Source organism: Cupressus sempervirens, chromosome 3, assembly GCF_028749045.1.
Source record: "Cupressus sempervirens isolate cs-2001-9-10 chromosome 3, ASM2874904v1, whole genome shotgun sequence".
Classification (NCBI taxonomy): domain Eukaryota; kingdom Viridiplantae; phylum Streptophyta; class Pinopsida; order Cupressales; family Cupressaceae; genus Cupressus; species Cupressus sempervirens.
Window position 1 is genome coordinate 140,729,360 of NC_143120.1, and position 21,958 is coordinate 140,751,317.

Consider the following 21,958-nt stretch of genomic DNA (forward strand, 5'->3'; position numbering starts at 1 on the left):
TTCAAAATATGGATGAATGGAAATGTCTTTGTGAAATACATGAATTTTCCTATCAAACATGCTGAATTATAATGAATGCTATATTCCTTATGTGTATCTTTAGAGCTGATTAGAGTAGCCCAAGAAATGTCAAAATGGTGCTGCAACTGTACAAATAAATATATAGATCTGGTTCTTTTCACACAGTTTATGATGTCATAATGGCCACTGCACATGTTCTTTTTTTTACCCTATATGTAGTAGATCAATAGATGTCTAAATGAAAGGCTGTGAAACTGTAGACATATGTTCACCTTATTAGTTAATGGCACTTGTATATAGAATAAATCAAACAATGTTTTTAGTTTATCATTCATCTTATGTTTCCTGCATGAGGGAGGGGTGCAAATTGTGGTCAGGGAAGGGGAGCTGTAGAAACTGTTGTACTTTCCTCATTGCCAGCCACTGTTCATCTGGTATTTTAATAATGCTTTGGCCAAAGCCTAAGTCACAGGATACACCAAATTTCATCCATGAATTTCAAATTTCAGCGAATTTTTCACCTTTCCAAATATCATGATATTTAATATAATATTGTTATTTTATGATATTATTTTATTTAAAACAATATTGAGTTATTTAGCTTAATTATTTAGCAATGTCAAACTATTTTGACAATTTTGTGAAAATATTACTTATATATAAAAATAAATAAATTTAAATAAGTTAAATTTAATGTTGATTTTTTTCTGAATTGCTACCCCTGTCAAATTTCATCCAAATTATGATTGACAAACTCAAATTCGAATTCGAACCTTGTGACTAAGGCCAAAGCTATTGTAATGTGTTTTTCCCCTACCACTTTCAATGTTCACTTATGCACCAAGCCCATATGATCCATTGGTTCTGAGCTGCTAGGCTTCTCGGGCAGGATCAGGGAGCTCTTCGTGTCAAGAAGAGCCCTGGGGGAGCTAACCACTCTGTGGTTGGGCAGTAAAAGCGCCTAGGCCACACTCCCCGCTCGAGAAAGTGAATCGATAACTATTCGAGAAGCTCATGGGACAGAGGTACTCATGTCTCAAGAAAGTGAAAGGGCCGATTGTTCGAGATGCTCATGAGATCATGCTCTGCGATGGACAGTAGTCCGAGAGGCAGGCATGTCATGCATGGGTACCAGCTCATTTTTTACTTATCATGCACTGTACTTTTTATCAGCATATTTGATGTAAAACTGAAGCATTATGTTGTAGCACAGCACTGTACTCTGTATATTCTCCTTTGTAGTCATACAGCAAAGTGATGCAGCGAATGAAAAACATTGTAAAATCGGTCATAAATGACTGGATGCATTACCAGATTTATATATATAGTGAATTTGTGTTTCTGAGTCATATATCCATTCATATGATGGTAGTTGGTATATCTTTTAACAGACTTATATACTGCCACAGAAAATTGATCTGTACATACCAATATTGATGGCTAAATTATGGATTTGATTGTCCCTTACTGATCTAATTGGAAACTCATGTATATCTGAAACAATTCACCTTACATATGTGTTCTAGGACCATTGTAGATTTAGAATTTGGATGTTTCTTAATATGCCATTATCCTCAATTGTAATCCATTTTGTTTCAGTTCTGTACCCTTGCCATAGTCTGTGGTGCTGATTCGCAGTTGTGTTCATGGCTGGAATATAGATCATATAGTTTTATTGATTATACTGAACTCATAAAGCTGTTATTAGCTCACTGTGTAAATTTATTTTCTGGAGTAGATTTGGCTGGATGATATTTCTTTTTTATAGAGGCATGGAAGCATGGATGGTTACTATATGATGATGATGATTGACTTGATACAAGATATAGCTGTTAAATGTTGTTTCTGATAGTTTATTTTGACTTATGAATGGCTGTAAATTTCCCCTATATGAAACTTTGTTTATGCTTATCATGATGACCGGTCATACCTTTCAACCATGTCCTTTGAATAATTTCTCTCCCATAGATCTTGGGTCAGCTTATGTGGCACTGGTGATAGGATCATAGTCTTTAAATATTGTTAATATCTGGAGAGAATTGTTCACAATACAGTCATTTGTTCCATCTTCACTGTAAGTGCTTCTATTTCAATAAAATCTATGTTATGCCTCTTCGAACATCATATTGTTTGGGCTTCAATGCAATGATTAGTGTTCGATATTTTATAACACTCAGGTTCTCTGCTGGTATTAGTCCAGTTTTAAATATTCTAGGTATACATTTTGAGAATAGAACTGTACCATCTTAAAATGGACGCATTTCATTTTGAGACGTTTTAGCTCTCATTAGTATGGTTTTGGTCTCTTTATCTCCTCTTCCCTCCCATTTCATGCTTCTTCCTCATCTCTTGCTTTCCGACATGGTCTTGCTTTGCTACCCTTTTGAACATATCTCCTGATCAACTTGCTATCTCTTAGTTTCATCTGTTTCATCTGAACAACCCACTAAGCCTTTCCCAGGCCTGCTTGTACCCTCCCCTAGGTCAAGGTTGACCAGGTCAAGGTCAACCTCAAGATCAACCAGATTGACCTTGTCCCCGGTTGCAGGGTTCAGGTTCCAATACGCCTCAAGTTTGCCAATTAATTTAATTTACTCCCCCGTCGGCCTGAGTTGTTTTCTCACCCAAAAACTAGTATAAAAGGAGGCTTGGGGGTTTCATTTTCATATCTCATCTCATCATGGCAAGGAATTTACAAGAGAGCAAGTGTAATCAAGGTGATCTTCTTCAAGCATTCAAGTCTAAGTATCTCCTTGCATCAAGCTTCTTCCTTCAAGGTAGTAGTGGAGTTTGTCTCTAAGGGGAAGATCTATCATTCTAATTCATCCAAGTTCTTCTATTACTCATCATGTCTTGTCACAAACATTTCCATACATGAGGTTTTGGCTTCTTTGGTTTCCTTATGGTTTCTTTGAGTCAAGGCTATTACTCTTACATACTTGATCACATATCAAATGCAATTGCATCTTCGAAGGTAATTGTATCTCCCATTTGGTATCATTTAGATCTACTTCATGCAAGCATTTCCTTTATCAATTATATTTCAATTCACGGTTGATTCCTCAATCTAGTGCTTAAGCAAGGCAAACCCTCACCCACAAAGAACCAAAAACCCTCATTTTCTTTGTGTAGGAATAGGATAGCAGAATTTTGCATGCAAATCTAGAAATAACTCCTTGAGAGCTTCTTGGAGATGTTGGTTCAACTTTGCCACAATGCCGCTGGTACACATCAACCTCGCGAGAATCCGACCATCCAAGTCGACTAAGACCCTGCTACTTTCCAAGACGAGCGATTTTTGGGTTTCGTTCCTCTTGTCATTTCATTCAAGGATCCTTTATCGGATATTCAAAAACAAAGTTGGATCTGCAATTTTGGAGTTAAAATACATCTTCTACTACATATTTCGAGGTGAGTCTTCCATATTTTATTTCCTTTCATATCCTTATCCTAGATCTATATCTTAATTGGGCTAATTGTATTTACTTAGCATCTAGATTTACCTTATTTTTGTAATTGGTTCAATTTATCATACACATTATCCTGTGAGGGCCAAAAAGTGTATTTCCTTGTGTTGTATTCTCCTTTATAATTCGAATTTGGAATTGGCGCCATTTGTCCTTTGGGTCCTAGCTAATCTAATTTGGGTTATAGAGAAGAATCATATTTGGAAATTTCTCTCTTTCCCTCATATATATAGTTGAATGGTTTAGTGGACCCAAAAAGCATGGAGACCTACAACTTATTAAAGTGTCTCTCTTTATCCCCTAAACATTTTGGTGAACCCGACATGTGCCCCTTTTTCTTTTTGGAATTAGATTGTGTTATTTTTGTTATTCTCCCTTTGATCTCCTCTTTTAAATTAGAGGTTCACCTCCATTTGGGTAAACCCGGTTTCTTTTTGGGAGTTGAACATGGCATTCTTTTGGTCTATCATACTTTTATTGTCACTATTTTTCTTGCATTTCTTTATCATGCTTATGATGTTTATGCAAGTTTCTATCACTTTATGTTATTCATGTCTTTATGTGCATTTCTTAGGTAAGTTCTTTATGGTCAACTAACACAAGGTTTCTGAATAGGACATATTTTAAGATCATCATTAGACTTTTATGTGGCTTTCTCATTTATCTTAGATGGCATTAGAGATTTTGTTAGTGATTCTCCTCATCCTAATCCTAATCCTATGCCTACTCTTCCTAATGATCAAACCCCTTCTACATTTCAGCAACTTCAGGATATGGTTCATGATCCTGATATTTCTCAATTCCTAAATGAACCATATCCTCTGTCACCTCCCTCTTCCTCTCAACCTTCTATTCACACCACTTCTCCTATAATCCCTCCCTACACTACATTTGTTCTTAATTCTTCCAACACCGCATTCTCTCCTTCTACCCTTAATCACATTATATACGGGTTATAATATTATTACTCGACAAGGTTATAAGGGTTTAGGTCTTGGTATTAATGAACATGGTATTAAGAACCCTACTGACCCTCCTACACAACATTATAAGCAAGGTCTTGGTCATATTCCTTTTTCTATTGACTCTTCTTCTTCTCCTCCACCTCAACCTCCTTTACGCCTTCTCCCAATTCCACATTTTTCTCCTCTTGACACTAGGGAAGATTTAGCCTTGAGGCTTTATCGTCACCTTTTGCAAGCTCCTACCTTATACTATCAACCATTGATTCCGAATGTTGTTGCCATATTTAAATGTCCTTTTTACTACACTAATGAACGTTTGCTTCATGATTGTAAAGAATTTATTGTCTATATTCATGGTAACATTGAAAATTGTAAACTTTCTTATACACAAGATATTTACTCTCTTCTTCATTAAAATACTTAGTAATTATAATCCCTATTGTTGCAGCTCCCAGTTATTTTGCATAATATGTTTAGGAGTGGTACAATAGGCCTTTTTTCCTTGTCCCATTTCACTACAGGCAAGGATCATCTTTTTGGAATTTATTTTGGCTTTTTGATGCCTAGATATCCTTTCTTGAAAAGTGCACATTTGGTATTGGAACAGTCTCTTATGTTATCCCTTAGCCTTTTTATCCTTTTTAGGTGCTTATTCTTTTAATATGTCTACATTGATTAAGTGCAACTTTATCTTTGTATTATGCATATTATGAGGATCTATCTTAGATGGATGTTCTTATCTTCTTTGTTCATGTTATTTCTTATATAAAATGCTTCTCCTTTATCTCTTCACTTATTTCTCTATAGATTGTATTATTTTATGGAACATATTTATTTTTGGTTATGAAAAGCTTTTTTTACATGCAAGATCGTGTGTCTTTTGCCTAACAAATGTCTTTTGATATCTTGGATTCTAATGTTTCTCATTTAGTAATCATCTATAGATTACGTCAAATATGATACCTATCTTGGCATTAGAGTTGGTTATCCTATGATGTTTTCTTACTCTATCCTTCTATGCTATAATACTATTCTATAGTGTTTCTTGTTGGATATAGGATGTTTTGTGCATAACTATCAGTTGTTGCCTACATCTTTATATCTCATGAGATATGTAAAGTTTAATTGATCGATTATTGGAGAAGACTAACCAATTATATTTTCAATTTGAAGTAAGGATCTTGAGCAATCTTTGACTCTGATTCTGAATATAAGTTTATTTATACATATCTTTCTGCTAATAATAGTTCTTGTCTTATGTATGGAGACCTTCCTTCTACAGTACTGACGCAAATTTATTTATTAAAGTATATGTGTTGTTTAGAATCTACAGACTGAGCTCTTTATGCCTTATATTGATATGATCTGCAGTTGTAAATGATGTATTGAGACATGATTACATAGGGGCATGACCCTACATAGTCATGCCTCAACAAATATTCATTATGTTCCAAGAAGACACTGTTTGAATACTATCAGTGATTATCATAACAAAACTAATGAATCATTATAGCCATAATTATTATAAAAGTAATTGGTAAAATACTTGCTTGTTTTTAACAGAGACCAAAAGATCAATTTATACAAGGGAATAAAACGATGTTTCCTTAGGAAACGATTGTAAAAAATAGAAATATTCTATTCTAACAGAGAAAGCTAAAAAAGAAAAGCAAACTAAAGCTAACTAGATATTTACAATAGATAACCATTAACTAATAATAGATGACTTATCTATTATTGTAATACCCTCTCTTAATGGTTAACTATCTAGAACACCAAGTTGTCCTCTAAATTTGACAAACTTATCAAGACCATGAGGCTTTGTGAGAATTTTGCAGTTTGATTTGTGGTAGGAACATACTGCAAATCTATAGTCCCATCTTCAACCTGTTGTCGTATGTGATCAGTGAACATCCACATGCTTGGTTCGTTCATGGAAGACTGGATTTAATGCTAACTTGATAACGCCTTCATTATCAACAAACAAAGTAGTCGGTCCTACTGGTGACATCTACATATCCCCAAGCATCCGACGAAGCCAAATAGCTTCACATCCTACCTTAACAGTCCCTCTGTATTCGACATCTGTAGAGGAGGGAGTAACTGCCTACTACTTCTTACTGGTCCATGTAGCTACATCGGATCCCAAACTGAACACATCCAGAAGTTCACATTTTATCATCAACAGAACCTGCCCAATCTGAATCTGTGAACCCACTGAGTTTAGGATTAGAACTTCGAAAATATAGAAGTCCATAAGATGAAGTGCCCTTCACATAACAAAGCACATGCTTTGCTTCCATCTAATGATCAGCCTTAGGAGTTGTCATAAAGCGTAAAATATAGCTGACTATGAAGCTCATGGCAGGCCTAGTAGCAGAGAGGTAGATGAGGTTGCCCACTAGTTGCCTGTATGTAGTTTCATCAACGAAAGGAGAATCAGACTTTGCGGATAACTTGAGACCTTTCTCCATGGGTGTAGATGCAGGTAATCCTACATACAGAATTTGTCTAACAGGGCCCTCACATATTTGGACTGAGAGATGAATATACCAGAAGACTATTGCCAAACTTCAATACCTAGGCAATAATGCATGAGCCCAAGCTCAATCATATCAAAAAACTGGAATAAATTCTATTTGATTCCTTGAATCAAAGATGTTGAACTGCCAGTGAAGATCAGACCATCCACATAAATAACCAAAAGTATGATGTCACTGTCAATAATCTTGATGTACACATTTGAGTCTGAAGAACTCCTCTTGAAGCCTTGATCACTGAGGTACTGATCAATTTTTATGTACCATGCCTGAGGGGCCTGCTTCAAGCCATAGAGGGCTTTTACCAATCTCAGAACCTGATGGTCTTTACCAGCAACCTTGAAACTAGGAGGTTGCATCATGTAGACCTCTTCATGGAGATCACCATTCAAGAAAGCACTCTTGACGTCCATCTGATGGACCTTCCAGCCAAACTATGTTGCCATGGCTAGGACTAATCTAATGGTACTCATCTTTGCAATAGGAGCAAAGGTCCCCTCATAATCAATGCCCTAACATTGAGAAAAGCCCTTCGCCACCAAACGAGCTTTGTACTTATCCAAAGTACCATCCGATTTGTATTTGATTTTGTAGACCCATTTCCAACCAATGGATTTCTTCCCTAGTGGAAGATTAGAAAGGACCTATGTGTTTTTCTTCAGCAGGCTCTAGTGTTCAGATGTCATGGCCTGTTCCCAATCTGGAATTCTTTTAGCCTCGAAATATGTTTGAGGTTCAAACACACTGTGAATGTTGGCCATGAGAGCAAAGTTAACAGAATTTGTAGTTTTGCTCTTTTTCCGAGCAGGTCTCCCATCAATGAGCTCATCAACACGAAGATCAACAAGTGTCTTAGCCCACCACTTAGACCAGATAGGAGAATGACCAACATTAGTACGAGGAGATGCTTGATCAACAGGATCCGCATCAAAAGAATCTGGATCAAGCTTAGGTGAAGCATCTACAAAGTGAGGTGATCCTGTAGAAGCCATAGGTGTCTGTACAAGTATCACTGGTATAATTGGAGCTGCAAGAGCTACTAGAGCCCTTCCATCAGGTGGACCTAATGGAAGCCGAAGTCCCAAATCATGAGCCATCATAGGCTGGTCTGTTGGATCAGGAACAGGGGAAACAGGCATGAATGGTCCTCATTGCTCATCAAAGACTACATCTCGTCTCTCAACTGTAGATGAGACGAGATGTCTCAACATCGATCAAGCAGTAGGCTTTGTGAAAACTGCTATATCCAGCAAGCATGAGTTTCCAACTCTTGGCATCCAACTTGGTGCATGACGCATCAAGGATCCAAACAAAAGCAAGGGAGCCAAAAACCTTCAAGTGACTAATTCTGAGCTTGCAACCTCACCATGCCTCTTCCGGAGTTTTATCTTTGACCACCACTGTGGGTGACCGGTTCACCAAATAAACTGCAATGTTAACTGCTTCTACCCAAAGTTGCTTCAGAACATGTCTATGTTCGAGCATGGATCGAGCCATCTCGATGACTATCCTATTCTGACATTCAACTACACTTTTATGTTGTGGCGTGTGGGGTGTGGTTAATTGACATTTGATGCCATGTGTATCCAAAAAGCTGGAGAAAACATTAGAACAAAATTCACCCCCATTGTTTGATCTAAGAGTAATTATAGATTTCCCAGATTCTTTTTCAACTAAAGGTTTCAACTCCTGAAATACAAGAAATGCATCTAATTTCTTTTTAAGGAAATACGCTCACATTTTTCTACTAAAATCATCAACAAACAACAGAAAATACCAAAACCCAAGAACAAAAGGAGTGACCATAGGGCTGCAGATATCGACATGTACAAGCTGAAGTACCTGAGAAGCTCGCCATGAGTCACCTCTAGTGAAAGGTGTGCGATGTTGCTTCCCAGCCTGGCATGTGTCACAAACTCCAAGTTGTTGAATCTGAATCTCTGCAATCCAAGAACAAGCTCATCTCAAGCAAGCTATGAGAGATAATGCACATTTAAGTACCCATATCATTGATGCCAAAGTGTTTTGAAAGAAGAACGGCGAGCAGCCATAACTAAGTCCCGAGAATCACCAAAATCAGTGAGTCTGAAAAGACCATGATCCTCAAGACCCACTGCAACAGTAGACCTAGTCGCCCAATCAGTGATGGTGCACTGATGTGAACTGAAGGTGACATCTAAGTGTGGAGAATGTCGAGATTTAGTTCCATCCTTGGAACATAGTACACATCAAGGAATATGAGATTCCTCCCAGCAGATTGAATCTGAATGTTACCTTTACCGACAACCATGTACTCTTCTCCGCCACCAAAAATAACAGAGACTGAATAAGGCTGGTAGTCAGTAAACCAGTCTCGGCGGTGAGTGAAATGACGAGAGGCACCTAAATCAATGTACCAGGCAGACAACTTCACATGATCTGCAGGTCTTTTATCCATGAAGGCGTAAAAGGCGGATTCCACCTACTCAATGTACTCTACATTGTTCGCTTTGGGCTACAAACCTGATTGCTTAGACTGTGCAGCTAAGCGTTTCCGACATTCAACCTTCATGTGTGTTGGTGTAAATAATTATTCACTATTTACACTTAAGTTTACTTAGGTTAATGCATATTTTTTGTTATTTATTTATTAGCCACCTAGGAGTATGCGTATTCTTGTGAGTTGTCATGTTGACAACACAGGAGTCCGCACCTCTTTTATGCACATGGTGTCTACAACACAGGAGTTAGCACACTAATTAAGCACATAGTGTCTACAACCATGTCATTCTTATCCATTCATCTAGAATGATGCATAAGGCATGTGCTTAGTTGTCATGATGCTAATCTTATTTCCTGGTTCTTTCTAAAGACATTTTAGGTGCTTCCTGAGACGCCTTTATATACAAGCTCTCCTAGCGTGTTTACAGATCACAAATTGAACAGAGTAATGTATTAGGACATACTCTGATTAATTGATCATATCCATTTTTGCTCTACAGTTGTGCTTGTGTTTGAGTTCTTAGTTCCAAAATGAATTTTGCCCTAAGGCAAATTCTTACATGATATCTAAGCTTAAAGATTCTCATCATATAGCCATTCGAGACCACTGTTGCTTCAGCACCTTAGTCCGAATCCAGAGTACTACAGAAATTGGGAGTGTCTAGAACCAGATCTGACCTCACCATTGCATCCGGAACGCTGATTCGATGAAAATCAACTATAAAGTTGCCTACCCTAGGCCAAAGTCAATTGTGAGGCAAATTTTTTTTGCAAACCAGCGCCCGAAGGACCAATTTGCAGCATTGGTATGATCATTTCAGATCTATACATTTCATTTTCAGATCTGCATTTTTTCATCTGCATCTCTGCTTTTTTTTCGGATCTGCATTATTTTTCGGAAATTTTTTGACCATAGGGCCATAGGAGAGTTTTTTGCAAGTGAAGATTAGAGCTTGTTGGTGCAAATCAAATATTCGCATCGCATTCAAAAGGTCCAAAAATCCCCAAATCGGATTTTGTTTCATCCAAATCGAACATTTGAGGCAAAATCTAGAGCCATGTGTTTTTTGGAGGCGCGGTCACGATTCAGAAAAAATAACAACAGCAACAATTTTCAAACAGCGATATCTCCCTCATACAAACTCCTTTTTGCGAGCAATTTTTTTTTTTTTGGAGAAGGATTTCATGATGTACACATTGGTGCAGGAAGTTTGACATTTATGTTATTGAATTTTTCTGCAACTCACAAATTTTGATTTTTGCCACTTAAAATGCTTCGTACAGGCTCATCTAGACAAATAATCAGGTTCCGTTTTTTTTTAAAGTGCATATTTTTTTGTCTACTTTCCAGATATATAATCATATTATAAATTCTATAAACAAAAATACTGCTTTCAGAAATAGGCCCTAAATTGGCAAGTGACTATCAAGTGCCTAAATCATACATTAGGGGGGGTTCTTTCATTCATTATTCTTGTTTTTTGGAGGTTATCTTGATTGGTCCATCATGGAAGAGGCAGATTTGATTTCTTTGACCCCAGATAACTATCAGGAATGGAGTCAACTTGTTGTTAGATATCTCAGTCAACACAATGCACTGCCTTATGCGCCAAATCTTGAGTATAATTCTGACCAGAGTCAAATCATTTGGCGTACTCTCTTTCTCTTTATGGTTGATGACATTCTAGATACAATGTCTGACATTAAGTCATATGAACCATATGTTACTTGGATGTATCTTTGGGAACACTATGAAGATCCAACCATTCCTCCATTCCCAGAAGATCTTCTACCTCTAGTTGCAGTTGCATCCTCTTCAGATGAGATCACACCTCCAGCTCCTATTGCTCCTATTGATCCTATTCCAGCCACAGATGCTTCGGATTCAGTGCAACAGGACCCTTTATGTCTTCCTACCCTACCTTCGTGCAACGACTTCCTTTCTGCCCTTACAGGCCTGTTCATAGAGTCTCACATTGAAGATGTGGGAGACACTCTTGATGGCATGCGTCTTCTTTTTGAGGTGAATTCTATTGCCGCAGTGACAGATTCATGTACTTCAGCACTACAAGGTACACATGGTCTTCCAGGTGATGACTTCTTACCAGACATTTTAGCTCTATTCTTGGAGTCACAGACAGCAGAATTGGAAGACTTCTTTGATGATCTATTGCTTCTCTTTGTTGAGGACGATCCTTCTACAATTGTTGCGAGGGCCCACTTTGACCCTCAAGTCCATTCTCTACATGATCAATCTTTCCAGGTTGGCATGATTGTGGATTCTTATCTATAGCATCTGCAGGAGGTCTCTTTGTCATTTGAGAAGACTGTTGGTTTTTTGAAACAAGTTCTACATCACTCCTTGTTTGATCTGCATGTAACGCCCCACCAAGGGATCCAAAAGAATTAACTTAAAATTTTACTAAGTTCGCCAAACAATTTTATTTTTTATTTTTTTTTAAACATGAAAGAGAAACCATTCATATCAAACACATAGTAGCGGAAGTAATAACATACATACAACTAAAAACATTCATAACAAGTTACATTCCTTAAGAATCCCAAGACGTTGAGTCACATTTGATCTAACTAGAACTAAGTCTAACAACTACCACATCCACATGAAAGAGTAATTTAAGAAGTCCAATGTCCATAATATACATTTGTTCTGAATGCCTTTTGGCAATTAAATTCAGAATGCTCTATCATCCACTGTACATATCATAGGGTATGAAAGGCTTAAAAGAACGTACATATGTAAAAATAAAGATACATCATCCTCACCAAGTGCAATAAAGTAAATGAAACCATATACCATACATGAAACATCATTATAGAAGATATAAACATCCATAGTAAAAGATAACCATACATCATAAAACACAACTATCCATCTCAAAACACATCTAACTAAGTGCGCGGTTCCTCCCAACCATCAATAGCATCATTAGACCATCGTGAGCCCTAGCCATCCCCCACGCATAACATCCCAAGCCACTAAAGAGATCATCGGTATTATCATAGTAGGGATGTCACTCTTAAAACATACTACATCATATGCAGAAAGGAATCTAACATGCTACAACATATACATAAGAAATCTAATCATGCAAAATAAAGCATAAGATGATTCTACAAAGCAGATAACATCATCTATCACATGCTAATCATCAATATAAAAGAACATGTCAGTAAATAACATCCATCATAAGATATAACATCCAAGAATAAAATGAAGATAAATGCCAACAAGAAAGCTCCAGCCATGGTGTCTCAGATGGACCTCAAATGGTAAGAGTGGAAAAGCACTACCACCCGACCGCGTGGGACCTAAATGGCCCACTCCCACCGTGTTGAGGAGATAGTCTCAAGTCCCAAATAGGATATCAAATCACATAACACAAGATAAAAAATCACAAGTACTCTCTAAGTCCAAGAATCCTAAAAGTATACTAACTCGAAAGATTCCAACATAGAACGACATCTAATTCCTAGAGGCACAACAAAGACATGTAAGAAACCTACTATGTAAGCGAGAAAGTGTCATCGCACAAATCACGCTAGAGTTACCTTGGTAGTCTCTCAATAGACCCCGGCCCCCTAGTGATCCCTATGCGGCCACTAATATCCTCTCGTACTGACGAGGCATACTACGGAATGCAAGGTCGCAACCAAGCGTTCTCTCTACTCCCATCCTAGTCTGTACTAGCACTCAAGGCATAGGCGAGAACATACAATTATCTTATTAGGTCCATTTTAATCCCCATTTAGTGTAAATGTTTTCACTTATTAAATAACTTACAATGAGTTACCCTGGCAGCCACTTCGGGCCCCGGCCCCCATTGCAAGTCACTTCCCGACACTACATGTAGATAACCTACCCTAGGCTCATGAAATCACAAATCATAAAATCACCTCAGTCCTATACAAGCGACTGGAAAGCATCAGAAAGACAATCAAACTAATCACATCAGTTCTCCAAGAGCAACTAAAAAAGCATCCAATGATAATCATAATATCCATCGGTTCTCAACGAGCAACCGGAAAATATCTCAAAATAATACTGATCAAAAACTCCAAAATGGTCAAGTCAAAACATGTCACAACATGACAACATCAAGAAATAAATCAACACTTCAGTCCCATCATGGTGACTGGAAAGTAACCCAAGGATAATTGATTGATGACTCAAAAATGGTTAAGTCAAGTGTCTCAAATACATACACCTCAGCTTCACACAAGAAGACTGGAAAGCAATAACAATCAGTAAATACAAACATCTCATAGAGCATGATATCACATTACCATGGTTTGGTTTTAAAAGAATCGAGACCAAATAACATCAACATGCCATCACATTCGCATAACTCCCAAGCCTCTGGTAGACATCCTAACTGGTCAACACTCTAGGACCACCCAATCCCCATATATGGATAGCATAAAGAACAAGATTCCAACACATATTTTAGTTTGCTTTCGCAATCACATAGTTAAGCCAAATATGAGGTTTCAATTTCCGTTTCAAGTATATTTCAAGTGTATAAGATTCTTCGTTTACTCTACAACTCAACCCATTTATTTTTTTTGAATAAAACATAGAATTATCCCTCCATTATTTTAAAACAATTTTCTAAAATAGTCAAAAGATAATTATTTACTTATTTAAATCATTGAACTAGTTCCCATTGACTTTTAGATAAAATCATTCACATTATTCAAAACATTAGAATAATAATTATCAACTTTCAAATAATTAGTTTACAATTTCCTTTAAACACTTCAAGGACAATCATTTATTTAAAATAATCCTCATTGATTTTAAGTAAAATCAATCTCATTAATAATTCAATTATTTAATTCCACTTATTAATATCTCTTTTCTTTTAATTTACCCTCATTTAAAAATCCATTTACTTAAATTGACTAATAATTAATTACACTTCTTCTCCTATTAACTAATCTTAATTAAATTTAATTTAATTAGATTAGTTAATAAATCATATAAAACCAATGCATAATAATAAAATTCTATTTTAATTCGAACCCAAACCCAAATCAATTTCCAAATCTTGATTCTACTAAGGGAAGATTGCAATAATATTTTTAATTCTCATAACTGAATGAAACAATATGCATGCCCAAATTCCAAATTACAAAATTAAAGATTCATTCATAGAAAATTATTCAGACACACATAACAGATACGATGAAGACAGGAAGAGAAAGAGCATAATAAAATATGTGAAATAATCACGAGTGCCTACCTGGACACTGATGTTAATTCGCTACGCCTCAAAAAATTGTAGAGAAGCTCCTCCTCTTAGAACCTTCTCCTTTTCGAAAATTTCTTCCTTCTCCAACATTCGCAATTCCTCCAAGAATCAAACCCCCCCCCCCCCCCCGCCCCCCCCCAAGTGACTAGGAGTGCTTGTAGAAGCATATAAGGATGTAGAAGCATATGAGCTTCTCGAATGCATGTAAGCTTGTCCAAACACACTAGGAGAGCCTCTATATAAAGGCCTCTAAGATGCCTCTAGAATGTGTCTAGAAAGAACTAGGAGATAAGCATGACAACTAAGCACGTAACTTCCATGATAAGAAGATAGACATGATGAGGTCTCTAGAATGTTGTAGACAACATGTGCTCAAATAATATGCTAACTCCTAAGTGTAGACTACACGTGCATAATTAGAGTACAAACTCCTGTGTTAGTCAACATGACAACTTACAAGAGTTCGCATACTCCTATGAGAATAAATATTAAAATAATACACCTTAATTTATTAAATTTCTTTATTTAATATTCACTTGACTCCTTTTAAAATTAATTTATTAATTTTAAATCTCATGCACTCACTTTATTAAATTCACTTGTTTTATCTTAATATATTTTAATCACATGCACGCATCATGTGATCTAGAATCTTTTAATAATTTTAATATATTTTCCACTTTTAAATTTATTTTTGAAACTTAATTGATAAAATAAGAATGAGCTCTAAATATATTATTATTAAATTAATAAATATTATTACGTTCTAAATTTAAACTTATAACTTTCGTTCTCCAAATTTAATTCTTTTTATTTAATTAATTTCCCAATTAATTAAATTAAATTAAATATTAAAATATCATAATAATTTTCCATTAAATTAAATCTTTTAATTAGACTTAATTAATAGAAAAATACACCAAAGACTCATAAAATAAAATAAGAAAACCCATCATAGCAAAACACATGCAAAATCAAACCAAAAGGGTTAGTATCACGAATTACGTCATCCGACGTATTCGAAGAGTACCCAACCCAGATACTTGTCCTAATTTTCAATTAGGACAAATGGCTTAAAGGGTTGGAATTTGGACTTGAGAATTTATCTCCCCTCTCTTACCATAGAGATAATATGATAGGGTACGCTCATCTTGACAATTCAAGGAAGTCAATACCCGGTACTTGCAACCTACATAAAATCCATGCATGTACAAGCACAATATATACTAAGCTAAACAGGCAATGGCAAGAAGTGGTGCATCATGTAAATCCCGACTAGCAGGTGACTACAACTCCTTTCCTTAACCACATCAGAAACACCATACAGAAAGGAAACAAACACACACACCATACACATGCAAGTAAGGGATAAGTATCCATAAGAAAACACATATGATAATAAAGCATCTAACTAATTATCATCATACATACATGAACTATAAAGTACCAAGTAATCTCATCATATAATAAACTGAATGTAAAAACAATATCTGATAATCTCAAAACAATGCCACTATTAATCATCAACATAAAACTAGCCCTAAAAGAGTTCGACAATGATAGCAAAAATGTGAACTAGGGGCACGCACTACACTGCACTCTTTCTCAGCAGTTTTAAAAGAAGCCATCATCAGCATCGACATAGGGACACTTGAACAGGTTTCAAAGACACCGTTCATCTTAAAGATTCTTTCTCCATACGGGGGACACATCTCCTTTGTACCCTTGCATTTGTTTCTTCCAAAGGGCAGGAACATCATTCAAAGGTCATGGATCAACTTCTACGTAGGAGGATTTCTCACTGATCAGCACACTACTTTTGGGGGGAGGGACTACCTCGTCTCCTTCTCCTTTTTGGGGGGGACTTTTTCCTTTTAGGAGGATTTGTCCTTCTCCATTTTTCTCTTGTATATACTTGATGTATATCGTAATGGGGGGGGTCTTGATTACTCCATCCATCCATGCATCCCTTTTCATCTCTCTTTTTGGGGAGGGTTTTTCCCATGAGGTTTTCCCTCTTTCTCCGCTTTATGAGAGATTTGCATATCATTATGTACGTGAGTACCTAACATGGCCTAGTAGCCAGGACCCATTTTGCATTTCATCCTAATTTTTGTAAGCTTAAGGGCATTCCCCTAAGTTGCACTTAAGGGGGGGTGTTGGTGTAAATAATTATTCACTATTTACACTTAAGTTTACTTAGGTTAATGCATATTTTTTATTATTTATTTATTAGCCACCTAGGAGTATGCGTACTCTTATGAGTTGTCATGTTGACAACAACACAAGAGTCCACACCACTTTCGTGCACATGGTGTCTACAACACAGGAGTTAGCACACTAATTAAGCACATGGTGTCTACAACCTTGTCATTCTTATCCACTCATCTAGAATGATGGATAAGGCATGTGCTTAATTGTCATGATGCTTATCTTATCTCCTAGTTCTTTCTAAAGACATTCTAAGTGCTTCCTGAGAGACCTTTATATACAGGCTCTCCTAGTGTGTTTACAAACCACATACTAAACAGAGCAATGTATTAGGACATACTCTGATTAATTGATCATATCCATTTTTGGTCTACAGTTGTGTTTGTGTTTGAGTTCTTAGTTCCTGAGTGAATTTTGCCATAAGGCAAATTCTTACATGGTATCAGAGCTATACCAAATTCTTACAATGTGTCCAAACTTGTGGCAATAGTTGCATTGAATGTTCTTCTTTCGGGAACCATCTAGTAGAAGACTTATGTTGAGATGGCTACTGAAACTTGCCTGTATCCTTCTGAAAGGATTTCGCAGCAAAGGCTTCCTCGATGGAGGTGGAACTAGAGTTGCTACCGAACTATTGTTTCCATCGATCTTGCTGAAGCAGCAATGTGCAAAGATCATTAACTTCAAATCAACACCAAAAGATGTGATGTTGAGAGTCTCGATAAAATACTCATAGGACTTTGGTAAACTCCAAAGAGTGGTAACCACAATATCCTCTTCCTCCATCTTGTGACCGATGACAAGTAATTGATCACGGATTTCCTGAATCCAATTTAGGTGTTCCTGGAGCGAGGTGTGCTCATCCATGACAATAGAAAACAAAGTGTTCTTCAAAAAGAAAGCTCTACTTTTGTCAGAAATCTCATGACGACCTTTGAGATGTGTCCAGATCTCAGCAGCTATCTTGCCGGATGGAATCTGAGAAAGCTGATCATCAACCACGGATAATTTGAGAAGCATCACCGCCTCTCGATTATTCAAATCCCATGTATCTTGATCAGGACCAAAAGAAGTCGGATGCTTAGTAACACCCAGAACAAGTTGATCGGTGTTCTGATAATCAAAAATTGCAATGATCCACTACTTCCAAGTGCCATAATTTCGACCATTGAATTTGGAGTTGTGCTCGAGTAGAATATTTGTCAAAGATGCTATGGCACATTTTTCAATAAAAATCTATGAAGATGCATTCTTCAGGGAAAACGCGGAAGACCCAGAAAATTTAGAGAGTGACCCAAAAGAGAGCTCAAAAAACCCAAAAGGAATGTGGTGTCATTTTCTAGATCCGCTAACTCAAAAACTGAGGCACAAAAACAAGGCACCCTGAAAAAACAAACGACAACCCAGTTGAGCTCTCGAAAAACCCACCAAGAATCTATAATCAAAAAGAATTCAAGGTCAAAAATTAGGGTTTCGAAAAAAAATAGTTAGTAGCCATGAAAGCTCAAATTCGCAGAAAAATGGAGTTTTGAAGGCAGAAAGATGGTCGATTTTATGCAGAACAGAGGTGTTTTGGCTGAGACAGAAAAGAGGATGAGGAAATAGCACCAAAAATGCTCAAGAAATCGCTGATTTCAGAAAAAATTGCCCAAAAATAAATTTTAAAAAATTACGCCTTTTTTCCAAACGAATTTGCAGATCTTTGTCTCTGAAACCCTAGCCGTGACTAGGTATTTGGAAGCAAGTAAATACAAGTAAGGATTAATTTCAAAAATAAAGAACCAGAAATTTCTATAAGAAATTATTATTTTTGAAAAAAAAAACCAACTATGCTCCGATACCATATTACGAAAGTAATTGGTAAAATGCTTCTTATTAACAGAGACCGAAAGGTCAATTTATACAAAAGAATAAAATGATGTTTTCTTAAAAAACGGTCATAAAGAATAGAAACATTTTATTCTAACAGAGAAAGCTAAGAAACGAAAGCAAACTAAAGCTAACTAGATATTTACAATAGAAAATCATTAACTAATAATAAACGACTTATCTATTATTGTAATAATAATGCCTGTTCATATATAATGTATAATGTCCAATAATATAGTGATTCACAAAATACAATCAGTGATAACTACAATCAAAACCGATACATATTAAATGTAATCGATGTCAATACATGATGTTCGATAATCAGTAATGTATGTATGTATGTATGTATATGTGTGTGTATGTATATGTGTATATGTGTGTATGTATGTATGTATGTATATGTGTGTGTGTGTACATGTGTGTATATATATACATATACATGCACACATATATTAAAACCAAATCTACATAACTTGATCAATCATGTAAACTATCATATATTATATTTGCTTCAATATCCTATGAGGCTAATATTCTCAACACTCCCTATTTAGCCAGAAGGAAATTTAAGCAGATATAATAAGAATAAACACCACTTTAAATGTGGTCTATTAAATTATAGTGTCCGGGCAAAATCCGGCCCAAAGAACCATTATAACACTTTGCTCCAACACATTTGGTGTTAGGAGATAGATCAACTATTGATAAGGTCGTCACCTTACAATAGCGACCTTACACATATGAAAGATCATCACTTTTCATAACACAAGTTTGCAAAGAATCTAATTTTCAATTATTCATGAATATATATAACTTACAAATGTAATTACAAATTTGTCATACCAAGTTTACCTCAAAAGTACTTTATTTTCAACCTTGCAAAATGCTTGGTGAAAATGTCAGCATTTTGCTCATTAGTGCTGATATAAATCAGCTTGATAACATCTCTATCAACCATGTCTCTTATGTAATGGTAAGGAGTCTCGATGTGCTCTGATCGATTGTGGAAGACGGGATTGGTAGAAAATTTGATGCAGCTCTAGTTATCACAATGAATCACTGTGGGACTTACTTTCTTTCCAAAAAGTCCAAATAATAGCTTTCTCAGCCATACTGCTTCACAAGCTCCCATGGAGGTTGTCATATATTCAGCTTCAATGGAACTCAAGGCAAAGTAGGTTGTTTTCTACTAAACCAAGATATCATTGTTGATCCAAGACTGAAGCAACACCCTATTGTACTCTTGCTGTTTATGGAACAACCAACCCAATCAAGATCAGTATATCCTTGAAGTTTAATCTCAACATTTTTGTATTTCAAACCAAGACCAATAGTGCCACATAGATATCTCAAGATATGTTTAGCAGCCATCAAATGAATCTTCTTTGATTCACACATAAAATAACTTAGAACATTGGTGGCATAGCTAATATCAGACCTAGTATTTACTAGATACATAAGTGATCCAATGATCTGTTTGTAGAGATGATGTACTTCTCTTGATTTAGAAAAATATGATCTTTCTTTTGACATACTTCTAGACCCAAAAAATAGTGTAATAGGCCTAGATCCTTCATTTCAAATTCAGCTATAAGATCTTGTTTACATCTTTCAATTAAGTGATCTTCACCTGTTATTAATAGATGATCAACATATAAAACAAGAATTAGCATGTCACCATTAGATATTTTGAAATATATGTTAGGATCAGCTTCATTCTTTGAGTATCCTAGATTGGTGAGGTAATTATCTATGTTTTCATACCAAGCTCGAGGTGCTTGTTTGAGGCCATTGAGAGCTTTCTTGAGTTTAAATACATGTAGATTCTTATCTTTTATGACAAAACCTTCAAGTTATTCAATATATACTTCTTCGTTAATGACACCATTTAAGAATGCGGTCTTGATATCCATTTGATGTATCTTCCATCCTTTGGATACTGCAATTGCAATAATTGTTCTTACAGAAGTGTATCAAGCAACTGCAGCAAAGGTTTCCTCATAATCAATACTTGCCTTCTAGGAAAAAGCTCAAGCAAAAAATTTTGCTTTATGTTTTTCAATACTACCATCTGAAGCATATTTGATTTTGTATAACCCCTTTGATGAAACAACTGATTTATCTTTTGGCCTAGGTACAATATCCCAAACATCATTTTTTAATATGGATTGATATTCTTCAGCCATAGCATCTTTCCAAGCTTGACAAGTTAGGGCTTCTTCAACAATTGATGGTTTGAATTTAGTAAGCTCAGTGACTAGTGCAGTATAACAAGATTTATTTTTGGTTTTCTTGCTCTCCCTGGAAATTTCATCTGGCTCAAAATCATTTTCTTCAATCATTTTCCTTGCTCACAATGGCCTTTTCTTGATATTAGATATGTCTCTATTTTTTGTATCTGTTAATGGTTCATTCTCCTCTGATATGTTCTCCCTCTAATTTTCAGTTTGCAGATTTCCATCTAATTCTATGATGGGCTCATCTTTAGCACTTGTTGATAGTTTTAAAGTAGTGTTTTCTTCAAATTTGGCATCTCTGTTGATTTCCATTGATCTTTGTCCAAGTACATAAACTCTATACCCTTTGGAGTTCTCACTGTACCCAAGAAATATTCCTTTCTTCCCGGATGGTTCTAACTCGGTTCTCTTTTCTTTAAGTATGTAAATGTAAACGAGGCAAACAAATATTTTGAAATGACTTAGGTCAGGTTCAATTCCTATAAAGACTTCTTCAAGAGTTATGTTTTCTAAGATTGAGTATGGGCATTTGTTTTGAATATATACAGCAGTATTCGAGGCCTCCACCCAGAATGAGAAGTGTAAATTTTGATCATGAAGCATGGTTTTTGCTGCTTCAACAATGGTTCCATTTTTTCTTTCTGCTGCCCCATTTTGTAGAGGATTATAAGGTACAGTATACTCCCTCTTAATCCCAACAGAGGTGTAAAAGTCTTTGAAATTTTTAGAGGTATATTCACCCCCATTGTCTGATCTTAGAGTTTTTAATTTTTTTGACGTTTGATTTTCCACAATTGCTTTAAACTCTTTAAATTTTAATAGAACCTCATTTGATTCTTTGACCTTTAGAAAATAATTCCAAGTTTTCCTAGAAAAATCATCAATAAAAAT

The 21,958-nt window shown here is 36.0% G+C and overlaps 1 protein-coding gene across 2 annotated transcripts in view; it reads right to left on the reverse strand.

Moving 5' to 3' along the window:
• Positions 1–21,958, reverse strand: part of LOC149565152 (complex 1 family protein / LVR family protein) — a 53,138-nt gene that overhangs the window by 24,636 nt on the left and 6,544 nt on the right. The window lies entirely within an intron of this gene.